The 12731-nt window shown below is 51.6% G+C and overlaps 1 protein-coding gene across 6 annotated transcripts in view; it reads right to left on the reverse strand.

Annotated features, from left to right (window-relative positions):
* Positions 1-6819: 6819 nt before the first annotated feature.
* The window catches only part of LOC133257610 (kynurenine--oxoglutarate transaminase 1), a 68688-nt gene continuing 62776 nt past the window's right edge, over positions 6820-12731 (reverse strand). For 4 of the 6 annotated variants that reach the window (XR_009739617.1, XR_009739619.1, XR_009739621.1 and 1 more), the window contains 9 exons: positions 11426-11575; positions 11259-11345; positions 10891-11019; positions 9175-9295; positions 8758-8834; positions 8540-8629; positions 8075-8420; positions 7457-7543; positions 6820-7368 (listed from right to left, as the gene is read on the reverse strand). The gene's annotated coding sequence lies outside the window, so the exon portion shown is untranslated. The remainder of the gene's footprint in view (positions 7369-7456; positions 7544-8074; positions 8421-8539; positions 8630-8757; positions 8835-9174; positions 9296-10890; positions 11020-11258; positions 11346-11425; positions 11576-12731) is intronic. The other 2 variants (XR_009739616.1, XR_009739618.1) reach the window with 2 other exon arrangements.

The raw sequence follows: 12731 nt of genomic DNA on the forward strand, positions 1-12731 counted from the left end.
TCGGGTCGAGCACGGAAGTCAAACATCAGCTTGGTTTTGTACATGGAGTCTTGGGGCCCGAAGCTGGAGTGTGATTCAGAGCTGGCAATAATTAAATCCAGTTATAGATTCGCTCATTTACTCTCTCCTTTAATTATTACACTTTATTAGAGAACAGTTCAGTTCAGTCGCTCAGTCGTATCCGACTCTTTGCAACCCCATGGACTGCATGCAGCACGCCAGGCCTCCCTGTCCATCACCAACTCCCGGAGTTTACTCAAACTCAGGTCCATCGAGTCGGTGATGCCATCCAGCCATCTCATCCTCTGTCGTCGCTTTCTCCTCCCGCCTTCAATCTTTCCCAGCATCAGGGTCTTTTCAAATGACTCAGTTCTTTGCATCAGGTGGCCAAAGAGAAGACTTGGGTTTACCAAAAATTGAACAGATAGTTCCCACAGACTTTCCCCTCAGTTTTTGTAATTAACATGTTGCCTTAAGGTGTACATTTGTTACAGTCCATGAACCAATATTGATGCTTTGTTCATAGTATAGGATAGGGTTCTCTCTTTGTGTTGTACATACTGTGGGTTTTGGTAAAATACCTAATGGCATATATCTATCACTGCCATGGAATTCTCCAGGCAAGAATACTGGAGTGGGTTGCTGTTTCCTTCTCCAGGGCATCTTCTTGACCCAGGGATCAAACCTGGGTCTCCTGCATTGCAGGCAGATTCTTTAGTGTCTGAGCCACCAAGGAAGCCCCCGTCATTACAGTATCATACAAAATTGATTCACTGCCCTAAAAATCTGTGCTCCACCTATTTTCCCCACTCCTCAAGCCCCTGATAACCACTGATCTTTTTTTCTAACTGTTCTTATAGTTTAACCTTTTCCAGAATGTCATATAGTTGGAATCAAACAATATGCAGCCTTTTCAGACTCCCTTCTTTTATTAAGTAATACATATTTAAAGTTCCTCCCTAGCTTCTAGTGGCTCGATATCTCATTTTTTTTTACTGCTGGATACTATTCATTGGCCTGATATCTCATTTCTTTTTAGTGCTGGATACTAGTCATTGTATGGATATGCCAGCATGTCTATCCATTCACCTTTCAAAGGACATTTGGTTGTTTCCAGTATTTGGCAATTATAAATAAAACTGCTATAAACATTCATGTGCAGGTTTTTGTGTGGACCTGCCTTTTCAGCTCATTTGGATAAACAGCTGGACGTCTGATTGCTGAAATATTTCACTGGAGGCAAAAACTGTAAAAATGGGTACAAAGTTTATTATTAGAGACACAGCACAACAAGCGGGAGAACACACAGAGAAACCGTTTGCTTAGTTAAGAAAGAAGCAAGACAGGGGCACCTGGAGAGAAAGCGTGTGGGAATCTCCCCTAATGAGGAGGAACCAGAAAAAAGGTGGTTAAAAAACTTATATAGGACAGCTCTTCTGGGTCTTTGTTTACCTTTGGCCAGCAATCTGATTTATTTTTCCACACCTGACCTGCCCTAGGCAACATGTGTGCACGACTTTTTTCCCAAGATGGATTTCAATGCAGAGGCTTTTGGGAGTAAAGAAGCATTACTTATTATGGCCTGGCATCCCCTGACTTTTGACCCCCTGGGAGCCTTTCTGCCCGTGTGCAGTCTCTCCCTTGCCCCAAGGATGGGAAATACCTGGCCTCTTGATTCGTTACTCAAAGAAGGTTTAGTTGCTCTCTGTTCCTGCCATGACTGTTATCTTAAGGTATCCTCAGGAGAGAAAGCCTGGCTATATATCCTGTTTCAGTTGTTACTCCCATTTTGGAGAGCAAGCAGGAGACTGGTTGTAAACATCTAACCTGGAGCCCATCTGTCTCCTGTTTCTGAAAATGCAAACAAGGGGTATACGTGTATATGTCCAGCTTGAAGTCCACTTTTTTCCTGCCCCAAGAAATGTAAACAGGAGCCTTATTGCAAATACCTAGGCTGGGACCCATCTGCCTTCTGCCTCAGTTCCATCCAAGAAATCCTTTTTTTCTGTCTTTCTTTCTTCCTGCCTGTCTGGCTTCCTTTCTTTCTTTTAAATGGGCATCTTTATTCATCTATAATGATGATTAGCTGGATCATGACTAGAGAGAGAAGTTTATGGAAAAAAAAAAAACACCTTAGTACTGAAAACTATTAGCATAATTTCTCCTCTGGCTCTGGAGGACCTTCTTATCACCAGTCTATGTGTACTACGGCAAAGGGGCTCCAAGCCTGCGCCTGTGAATTGTATCGTTTCACAATCTTGACTTTGGAACAGTGATAGTAGTGCAAAATCATTGTTTGGAAAGGGACAGAGTGGAGTGTCCTATGTCACAACACCAATGTGTTCCAAAGAGCAATTCTCTGACACCAAGTGGGTGTCCTAAGCTTCGATTCAATTCTGACAAGTTGGCACAGATCTCGTAAGTTAAGGGAGCCCATAAGATTGCCTCCCACTTCAGATGCCAGTGGCAAGTGGGGTGCCCACTCACCCACAACTTCTGCCTAGCTGACTGCAAATTCCAGCATTCCCATGACCACCTCATGGGAGTGGTGGTTTTGACCCCATTCAGATTCAATAATTTGCTGAAATGATTCACAGCCCTCAGGAAAGCGCTATACTTACAGTTTTATTTTTGAAGATACAACTCAGGAACAGCCCAATGTAAGAGGTACATAGACTAAGGTGGAAAAGTGGGCATGGAATTTCCATACCCTCTCTGGATGGGCTACCCTACCAGCTCATTGAGGTTTTCACCAGCCCAGAAACTCCTTGAGCCTCATTGATTCAGGGTTTTTTTCTTATCTTTAAAGAAATTTTTTTATGTGTTTATTTTTGGTTGTGCTGGCTGTTTGTTGGTGCGCAGGCTTTCTCTGGCAGTGGCGAGTGGAGGCTACTCTGTAATTGTGGTACACGGGTTTCTCATTGTGGTGGCTTTTCTTTTTGCCGAGCATATGCTCTGGGGTGCAAGGGCTTCAGGAGTTGCAGCTCCCAGGCTCTAGAGCACAGGCTCAGTAGTTGTGGTATGGGAGCTTAGCTGCTCTGTGGTACGTGGTATATTCCCAGAGTAGGGATCAAAACTGGGTCTCCTGCACTGGCAGATGGATTCTTCACCACTGAGCCGCCAGGGAAGCCCTTTTCTTTAATTTTTACAAATTAAAAAAAAAAATTATTTGGCTGTGCCGGGTCTTAGTTGCCGCATGCAGGGTCTTTAGTTGAGGCCTTCAGGCTCTTAGTTGCAGCATGTGGCGTCTAGTTCCTTGATGAGGGGCTGAACCTGAGCCCTCCACTGGGAGCATGGAGTCTTAGCCACTGGACCACCAGGGAAGTCCCACTTCAGGGTTTTTATGTGGGATTTTATTACATATGCACAACTGATTAAATCATTAGTCATGTAACTGAATTCAATGGCCAGTCCTTTACCCTCCCTGGGGTCTGGGGTTGGGGCTGAAAATTCTGACCTTTTGAATACATGGTTGAGGGCGTCCCTGGTGGCTCAGTGGTAAAGAATCCATTGGCCGATGCAGGAGACACGGGTTCGATTCCTGATCTAGGAAGATCCCTCATGCCGAGGAACAACTAAGCCTGGGAGCCACACTACTGCAGCCTGCATCCCTAGAGCCTCTGCAGCAAGAGAAGTCACTGCGATGATTAGTCCAAGCACCGAAACTGGAGTGTAGCCCTTGCTCCCCGCAACTAGAGAAAAGCCTGGGCAGCAGGAAGAACCAGCACAGCCAAAAATAAAGAAATAAGTAAATAAAATTATATTAAAAAACACACGGTTGAAGGGGTTGATTTGGAATAACAAAAGACACTACTGTCACCCAGGAAATTGAAGGGTTTTAGGAGCTCTGTGCCAGGAACCACAGACAAAGACCCGATACATTTTATTATGCTGAATGTTCCCATCACCTCCCCCAATTAAATCTATGATATGAGCAAAACCCATGAGCTTGTTACACAAATGCAACTTCAAGACAAGTCCCCAGCTGCTGCTAAGTCGCTTCAGTCATGTCCGACTCTGCGTCCCCAGAGACGGCAGCCCACCAGGCTCCCCGTCCCTGGGATTCTCCAGGCAAGAACACTGGAGTGGGTTGCCATTTCCTTCTCCAATGCATGAAAGTGAAAAGTCAAAGTGAAGTCGCTCAGTCGTGTCTGACTCTTCGCGACCCCATGGAATGTAGACCACCAGGCTCCTCCGCCCATGAGATTTTCCAGGCAAGAGTCCTGGATTGGGTTGCCGTTGCCTTATGGCCAATGGCAACCTTGCCGGAGTCCTTAGTGGCAACTCTGCCCGGGGTTCGGATTCGGAAGGCGGGACCCGGCTCCTTCCCGAGCCCTTTCATGGCGTATCTCTTCTGATAACCAGGGCGGCAGTGGGCAAGTCCTGTCCCCCTGAACCTATTTCCTCTTCTCTCCAGTAGGAACTCATTTAACAATTTACTGAATGCTTACTATGTTCCAGCTATGGTCTCAGGCACTGGGGGTACATGTCCCTGCCCTCCTGACGCTCTCTCTTAGCCAGTATTGTGTGTGTGTGTGTGTGTGGGGGGGGTGCCCCTCGTTTCCTCACTACCCTCATTTAAAGGGGCTTCCCTAGTGGCTCAGACAGTAAGGAATCTGCCTGCCAATGCAGGATCCCCTGGAGAAGGAAATGGCAACCCACTCAGGTATTCTTGCCTGGAGAATCCCACAAACAGAGGAGCCTGGTGGGCTACAGTCCATGGGGCCGCAAAACAGTTGGACACGACTGAGCACTAACCAACAAGAGCTCATTTAAACAGAGGAGACAGCTGGGGAGCAGCAAGTGGGAACACCTCCCCCGCCCCAGCTCAGGTGTGACCATTCAGCCTCACTCCTGTATCTCCCCCAACTCCTTCCCCAGGGTGAACATGGCCAAAGAGTAGAGTGGCGGAAGTGGAAGCAACAGAGTAAGTCAGGGACTAGGGGGTGGAGGTGGGCCCTGGCGGGGATGGGCCCAATGGAGAGCTAAGTGTCTGTGCTTACCTCCCCACCGCCCATCAGTGCACAGCTGAATCTTGGGGAAAAGCCACCAGGTTTGTCCCCTCTAGGTCTTACTAGTACCCAAAATGGGGACGAGGAGGCCAGAAGCCCTGGAAGGCTTCTCTGGCTGCTCTCTAGGCAGCATTGGGGTCCCCAGGCTGACCTACTGAGAGGACACCACCTCCTGGGCTGTTCCAAGTCTTTCCCACCTCCAAGTCACTCTTCCCTCCACCAATTGTCCTCTTATCCAGAAAAAGAGGAGAAGAAGAAGTGGAAGGATCTCAAGATGACAAAGAAACTGGAGCGGCAGCGAGCGCAGGAGGAACAGGCAAAGCGCCAACAGGAGGAAGAGGCAGCTGCCCAGAGCGAGGATCGGGGTGAGCGAGCCGGGTCCTGGGCAGGGCAGAGAAGGGCGGAAGGGCCCTTAGGGGCCACTGGGCCCAGACATCTTGTCCTGATGGAGAAACTGAGGCTTGGGAAATGGGAGGGACCCAAAAAGCTGAGCCCTAACCTCCTACTTAGGTGGATTTCAGTTCTCTGGAGGGTAAGTGTCATATCATAACTTCTAGAACCTCATCATTGTAATGGCTGATTATACTTTTTTTTAAGCTCCTTTAGCCAGACTTTATTGTTTGAATATTTGCAACTGCTATTCTATACACAAATTTTAATTTCTTACAAAACTGTATATTCCATATTGCTAGGTCACTTCACTCTCCATTTTTATGCCACATTTCCATCCAGATCTATTTCCCCAAATCACAATCTGCCTGTTGGTGTGTTGTCTTATTTAGTTGCTGAGTTGTGTCTGACTCTTTGCGACCCCATGGCCTGTAGTCTACCAGGCTCCTCTGTCCATGGGATTTTCCAGGCAAGAGTACTGGAGTGGGGTGCCACAGCACCACCTTCCAAAAAGGACTTCAGAAGTTGCCTTGCTTTCCAGTGGGAGGCGCACTCCGGGGATCAAATCCCTCCCTTTACCTTTTGCCCGCAGGAGGGCCTCACACAAGTCACCCGACCTCCCAGTTGGTTTCCTCACTTGTAACATGGGACGGTAACTCCTGTCTCAGAGGCTGTTTAATGAGATGATGGGCGTCCAGGTGTCTGGCAAGCAGAGGTGCACAGTAAGTGTTTGGGGAAACACTCCTTTGCCCTTCTATTCTTTCGTTTTGTAATGAATTACTTTTGGCTGCGCTAGGTCTTCACTGCTACCTGCGGGCTTTCTCTCGTTGCGGTGAGAGGGGGCTACTCTTCCCTGCGGCCTGCAGGCTTCTCTTTACGTGGTTTCTCTTGTTGCAGAGCACAAGCTAGAGAGCACGAGATCTTCAGTAGCTGCAGCATGTGGGCTCGTGGCACGCGGGCTTAGTTGCCCTGTGGCATGTGGGATCTTCCCAGACCAGGGATTGAACCCATGTGCCCTGCACTGGCAGGCAGATTCTGAACCACTGGACCATCGGGGAAATCCCTCCCCTTTGTTCTAATTATGTAATCCCTGGCCCTCCTGGCCTGGACTCTGATACTTGTGGGACTTGATTGTCTGTATCTTTCCTGTTAGACCCTCAACTAAGGCCCCCAACACACACACACACACACCCAACAATAGTTACACACACCATCTGAGCCCCAAGGCCTGATTTTATCATGAACTAACTAGGTGACCTCAGAGAAGTCCCAAGTCCCTGCCCTTCTTTGGGTTCCAAAACGTTTGTAGAAAGAGAGTCTGGGAGCTGAGGTTCAGGGAGGTGGAAGGTGCCTTCTGTTCTGACTGAGTCCCTGCCAGCAATCAGCACCAGGGTGTGAAGCAGAGAGAAGCAGCCAATAAGGGTCTGAATAGCTTAAAACTTTATTGTGGGCAAAAAGTACTGGCTTGAGGACTCAAGCCTAAATACAACTTCCCAAGAACAAATGTAGATAAGGAAAGAAGGATGTCTGAAGCCTGGCTGGGGCCAGGACTGGGACCAAGGCCAGTACATTATTGAAGTCTGCCCTCGGAGTCCCAGCTGAGCCTGGGGAGGGGCGAGGGGACCCAAGACCATTTAGCCCACCACAGGGAGCACCAGGGAGAGGCCCCGGCCAGGCCTCCCTCACCTCTGCGACAGGAACAGAGCCATGCACCATGAAGAAGTGCTCCCGACTCCCCAAAGACCAAAAGCAGGACTCTTCCTGGGATCATTCTGTGTTACAGAGACGGGCTCCTCCAGTACCATCTACCTGCCACCTGGGGATGGCTGAGAGCTGGACAAAGACAGAGCCTCACAGAGTGTGCAGGCACCAGGCAGGGCCCAGCGCTGATGTCACGACCTCAGGGCGTGAGCTCAGCCTTCCACTTCTGCAGCTTCTGGTCCATGGCCCGGAGCGTGGATTCATCCTGCACCAACACAGATCAGTCCTACCCCTCTCCCCAGGAGGTCTGAGGAGGCTTGGGGAGCTCTGCCCTCCCCAGGGCTGTCCTTTACCTTCACAAAACAGAAGCGGATATAGTGGTCAAAGAACTTCTGGTGTGGCAGGCTGAAGAAGATGGACACTGGAACGGCCACCAAGCCCTGGGGAGGAGGAAGCCCATGTCTCAACCATCCCACAGCCTGGCAGGCCTCTGGGGGGCCTCAGGGGGTCAGAGGGGTTCCACGATAAGGAAGGAGAAAGAGAATAAGCTTCAATGCAGCACCTCCCAGTGCTGTGTCAAGGTCAGAGGTAAAACATCCCAAAGCACCATGCCAAGTCCCTCCTTATGTACAGAGGAGAGAGGGAGCTCAGAGCAAGGAAGATCACCTGGCAGGTCAGGGCAGAGCCATAGGAGAAATGTCTTAGAATCGTAGCACTGAGCTGGATGGACCTCAGAGTTAATGGGCCAACTCACTGTACAGATGGGAAGACTGAGGCCCTGAGAGGGCAGGAATTCCTGCCAGCCCACAAGGCCTATTGGAGCACATTAAAAACAGGCTCTCCTTTCCTTGAAATGAATACTGCCCTGAGAGGCCGGCCTGGATTTTGGCCCATCAGCTCGAGGGTCAGGCACCCTTAGCAGTGCACAGCCTGTCAAACACACACAGCGGCCCGGCAGAGGCCCAGCCCACCTTATTCTTGATCATCCACTTGACGAAGCGTCTGTCGTACGGCTCATCTGCCGCTCCGGGCAAGTCAGGCATCTTGTTTTCTGGGGGACAGAAGACGTGCTGAGTCCTGGGCAGCCTCCAGGGCCCCAGCTTCAGCCCCGCGCGGCCGGGCCCACTTACTGAAGTCTGAGATGTCTGTGATGAGGAAGTAGTTGCCCTGGGGGATCACAGGCCGGAAGCCCATGGACTGTAGGCTCTGTATCATGTGGTCGCGGCAGCGCTGGATGTACTGTGGGAGCTGCACAAAGTAGCTGCTGGGTCGGCCGAAGTGCAGCTGCTCCCGCTCGAAGCTCTGAGCCACTGCGGCCTGGGGAGGGCGTGGGGGCGGGTGGAGGGGGGGCGGCGAACGGGTCAGGTATGACCCGACCCTGGAGCTGACCCAAACCCCTCTCTTGCCCCGCCCCTCACGTGGCCACGCCCCCTCACCTGGCCCTGTGTGGCACAGTGATAGATGGAGTTCTGGTGCACAGTACGCAGGTGCTTCATGAGGCTGTCCGGGCCCAGGACCCAGCCCACCTGGACCAAGAACACAGGGAGAGGGTGAGGCCCTTCGGGGCCCAGCCAAACCCTTTCCGGATTCCCAGGCCAGCCTCTCCCACCAACGATTGTAGAGGGAGGGGCCCCCCATACTCTCGTTGCCTCACCTTCCAGCCTGTGACACTGAAGGTCTTGCCAGCGCTGCCGACAGTCAGGGTGCGTTCCCACATGCCAGGGAGGCTGGCTGCCCAAGATCAAAGAGAGCGGCTGCTGAGACGGGGGTGGGGGCACGGAGTGGGGGCTGGGTCCCAGCAGGCACCCAGGCTCTCAGCGCCACGGACTCCACTCCGTGTAAAGCTATTTCCAAGACATATTTGAGCCCCTCCTCATGACAACCTCGGGAGGTAGGTGCCACTATGTTCCCCTGTCCCGAGAGAAGTGAAGTCACAGCCCCAGGTCACCTGACCTGTGTGGGTCCAGACCCCTCGGTCCTAATCACCAGACCTGCGCTGCCACCAGACTGGGCTCAAGGCCCTGCCGCAAAGGTCCGGGGTTACGGGGGCGCCCTGGCCGGCTTGGCTCACCGATGCTGATGTGCTGGAACCCATCGAAGACCATCCACTGGTACACCTCGTCCGAGATGCACACCACGTCATGCTGCTGGCACAGGCTGGCCACCAGCTCCAGCTCTTCCTTGGAGAACACCTGCAGGGACCGTCCCCCACCAGAGAGGCCAGCTCAGAGCGATGTGAGCGCCCGGCCAGAGCCGGGGCCAAGGGCTTCTCTGCCCTCTCCTATCCCTGCAACAGTGACCCTGTGAGGTCAGTTGTGAGATAACAGAAAATATCTCTGTTGGTCTCTGCCCCGGTTTCTGGCACAGAACTCCTAAAACCCGTGTAACTACTAAGGGGTAAAAGCCCTGGAGGGTTTCCCCGGTGGTGCTAGTGGTAAAGAACCCGCCTGCCAATGCAGGAGACATAAGAGATGCGGGTTCGATCCCTGGGTCAGGAAGATCCCCTGGAGGAGGGCATGGCAACCCACTCCAGTATCCTTGTCTGGAGAATCCCATGGACAGAGGAGTTTGGTCGTCTACAGTCCATGGGGTCGCAAAGAGCTGGACACGACTGAAGCGACTGAGCACGCATGCACAAGAGTACTAGAAGCATCTTTTGCTCTAATGCTTGGTCTTTGATCCTGATCTTGACACAGGCAATGGTACCCCCTGTACACTCCTAAGAGATAAGAGCGCTAGGAGCATTTTTGTTCTAGTGAGGTGACTCTGAGTGGGCTCCTGGATGGAGGCTGGTCACCAGAAAGACCACGCAAGCCATGATTAGGAGCCTGAAATTTTCAGCCCCCTCCCACATCCCACTTCCTGCCACTTCCTCAGAGAAGGGAGAGGGGTTGGAAATGGAGTTGATAATTGATGCCTCCATCAAAATCCCGATAGGATGGGGTTTGGGGAGCTTGCAGAGGTGGGTGAGCTCATGCTGACACACCCCCAACTCCACAGGGACAGAAGCAAGCACCTGTTCTCAGGCACCTCCCAGACCTTGCCATACTTGTCTCTTCATCGGGTTGTTTATCTGTATCCTTTATCATCACCTTTAATAAACTGATAACTGTTAGTAGGTGTGTCCCTGAGTCCTGTGAGCCACTCAGATGAATTGAACCTGAAGGGGGGGAGGTGGGCGTCTCAGATTTACAGCCACAGGTTGGAAGCACAAACTGACTTGTGATTGGCGTCTGAAGTGGGGTCGGGGGGCAGCCTTGTCAGACTGAACCCTTCACCGGTGGGAGCTGACACCATCTCCAGGTGTCCAGACAGTGTCAGGACTGAATTAAATTGAATTGGATTTTGTGGGACACCCAGCTGGTCTCACAGAACTGCTTAGTGTGGGGAAAAAAAGAACCCCACATATCTGGTGTCAGAAGCTTTGTGAGTGTGATAATGGTGTGACAGTAAAGGAGAAACACAGGTGGAACACTGGGTCTTCCTTGACATCGGTTCTGTCGTGTTCCCATTTTACAGATGAGAAAAGTGGAGCGGTGAAGTCACGGGTCCAGGTCTGTGGGGAAGTAATAGAGGCTTCCAGCCCAGCCCCCTACTGCTGACACCTGCCCTGGGGATCCCTGCCCCAGGCCCTGGGACCCCAGGAGCCTCGATCCTCAGAGCTCTCCACAGTTAGCTCTCCCACTTGACGGATAAGAAAACTGAGGCCCCATGGCAGCACACGAGTAACAGAACAGGCACGCAAGCCAATCTGGAGGGGTGCCGGGGGAGGAGGTCTCTCAGGTACCTTTCCCAGGGGGTTGTTGGGTGTGTTGAGGATGAAGGCTTTAGTGCGAGATGTGAATTTGCTGGCCAGCTCCGTGGGATCCAGCTGCCAGTTGCTGCTGGAATCCGGTTCTCCCTTCTGGGTGGGGCTCTGCAAGAGGAGGGGGCGGGGGTGGCAATACTTACTCCCTGACTTTCATCTTTAGGAATTCGGCTCCTCCCCCCAGGCATCTGTCTCCACCGGCTCTCCTCTGGGGCTCTGGCCACCCCTCCCCCCACCCCGGAGAAACTGGCCTCCTCCACTTCCTTCCTTCTTTCCACCTCCCCGGGTTCAACCCAGCACACTCCTTGGACCCCTCTGCCCACCCACACCCCAACCAGCATCCTCACCGGCTTCAGGGACACAAACACAGGGCGACCCCCTGCCATCAATGTCATGGGCTCATAACAGTCAAAAAAGGGCTCGATGATGATAACCTAGTACAAAAGTCAGATGAGCTGGGGCTGGCACCACCCGGACCCTTCACCCCGACCCAGCCCAGGCTTTGCCCATTCACCTCATCTCCTTCATCCACCAGGGCCTGGAAGGCTGTGAACAGGGCCCCGTGGGCACCCACGGTTACCAGCACGTTCTTGAGTGGGTCTATCTCCTGTCCCAGCAACTTCCCAAAGAAATTGGCCAGAATCTTCGTCAGGGGTGGGTAACCCTGCCAGGACAGCACGGGTCAGGCGCCTGGCTCGGCCTGGGCCCACCCTCCCGTTCAGACACTCTCTGCAATTCTAGCATCTTTCAGCAGCAAACCTGGGGGTCAAGTCACCTTCTGTGGGGTGGGTCCTTTCATCTCTGCCACCACCCGTTGCCATGAAGCCTGCTCTGTGCCGGGCACACCACCCAGGGCTGGGATTCATGGGGAACCAGACAGAGTGTATGCCTTCACGAATGACAGTCCAATGGAACCCTCTAAATAGCAACAACTCCACGCTTTAAACACCTCTCTTTAAGTTTAAGAGAGTTTACGGGACTTCCCTTGAGGCTCAGCTGGTAAAGAATCCGCCTGCAATGCGGGAGACCTGGCTTCCATTCCTGGGTTGGGAAGATCCCCTGGAGAAGGGAAAGGCTACCCACTCCAGTATTCTGGCCTGGAGAACCGCATCACTGTACAGTCTGTGGGGTCACAAAGAATCAGATACGACTGGGCCACTTTCACTTTCTTTAAGAAGGACTTTTGTGCCATCTGAGCCTCTTGGCAGCCTTACAAGAGAGACATTACTTGATTCCCATAATTTAACAGGTGGAAAAAGAGACCCAGGAAAGGAAATGACTTGCCCAAGGTCATGGCAGTTGAAGTGCAGGACTGGGAGTTTATGCTGCAGCTTTGGAAACCCCTCACTTTGAGAGGAATATTGGATCTATATGCTTGTTTGCGGAGGACACTTATAACACATTCCAGGGTAAGCCAAGGGACTAAAACCTAAGGTCTGGAACTTAATTAAATGATTTACCAAACCAGATTTGACCACATGAAAATGAAAAATTTCTATACATCAAAATATTCCATGAGCAAAGTTAGAAAACTAAGAGAGAAACATTGCAACAGAAAGAGCTCTTGTGAAGCAATAAAACAAATACACATAGCCCAATGAAATAATAAGGGCAGTCATGAAAGAAAAATTGCTGATGTTCAATAATGGTAGGAAAAGAATGAACTTTCCTGCCAGCTCTGAGACCAGACTATTGATGGGAATGTAAGTCTTACTGGAGGGCAATTTGATGATGTCCATCGATGGCACCCCACTCCAGTACTCTTGCCTGGAAAATCCCATGGATGGAGGAGCCTGGTGGGCTGCAGTCCATGGGGTCGC

The sequence above is a fragment of the Bos javanicus genome, chromosome 11 (genome assembly GCF_032452875.1).
Source record: "Bos javanicus breed banteng chromosome 11, ARS-OSU_banteng_1.0, whole genome shotgun sequence".
Lineage (NCBI taxonomy): Eukaryota > Metazoa > Chordata > Mammalia > Artiodactyla > Bovidae > Bos > Bos javanicus.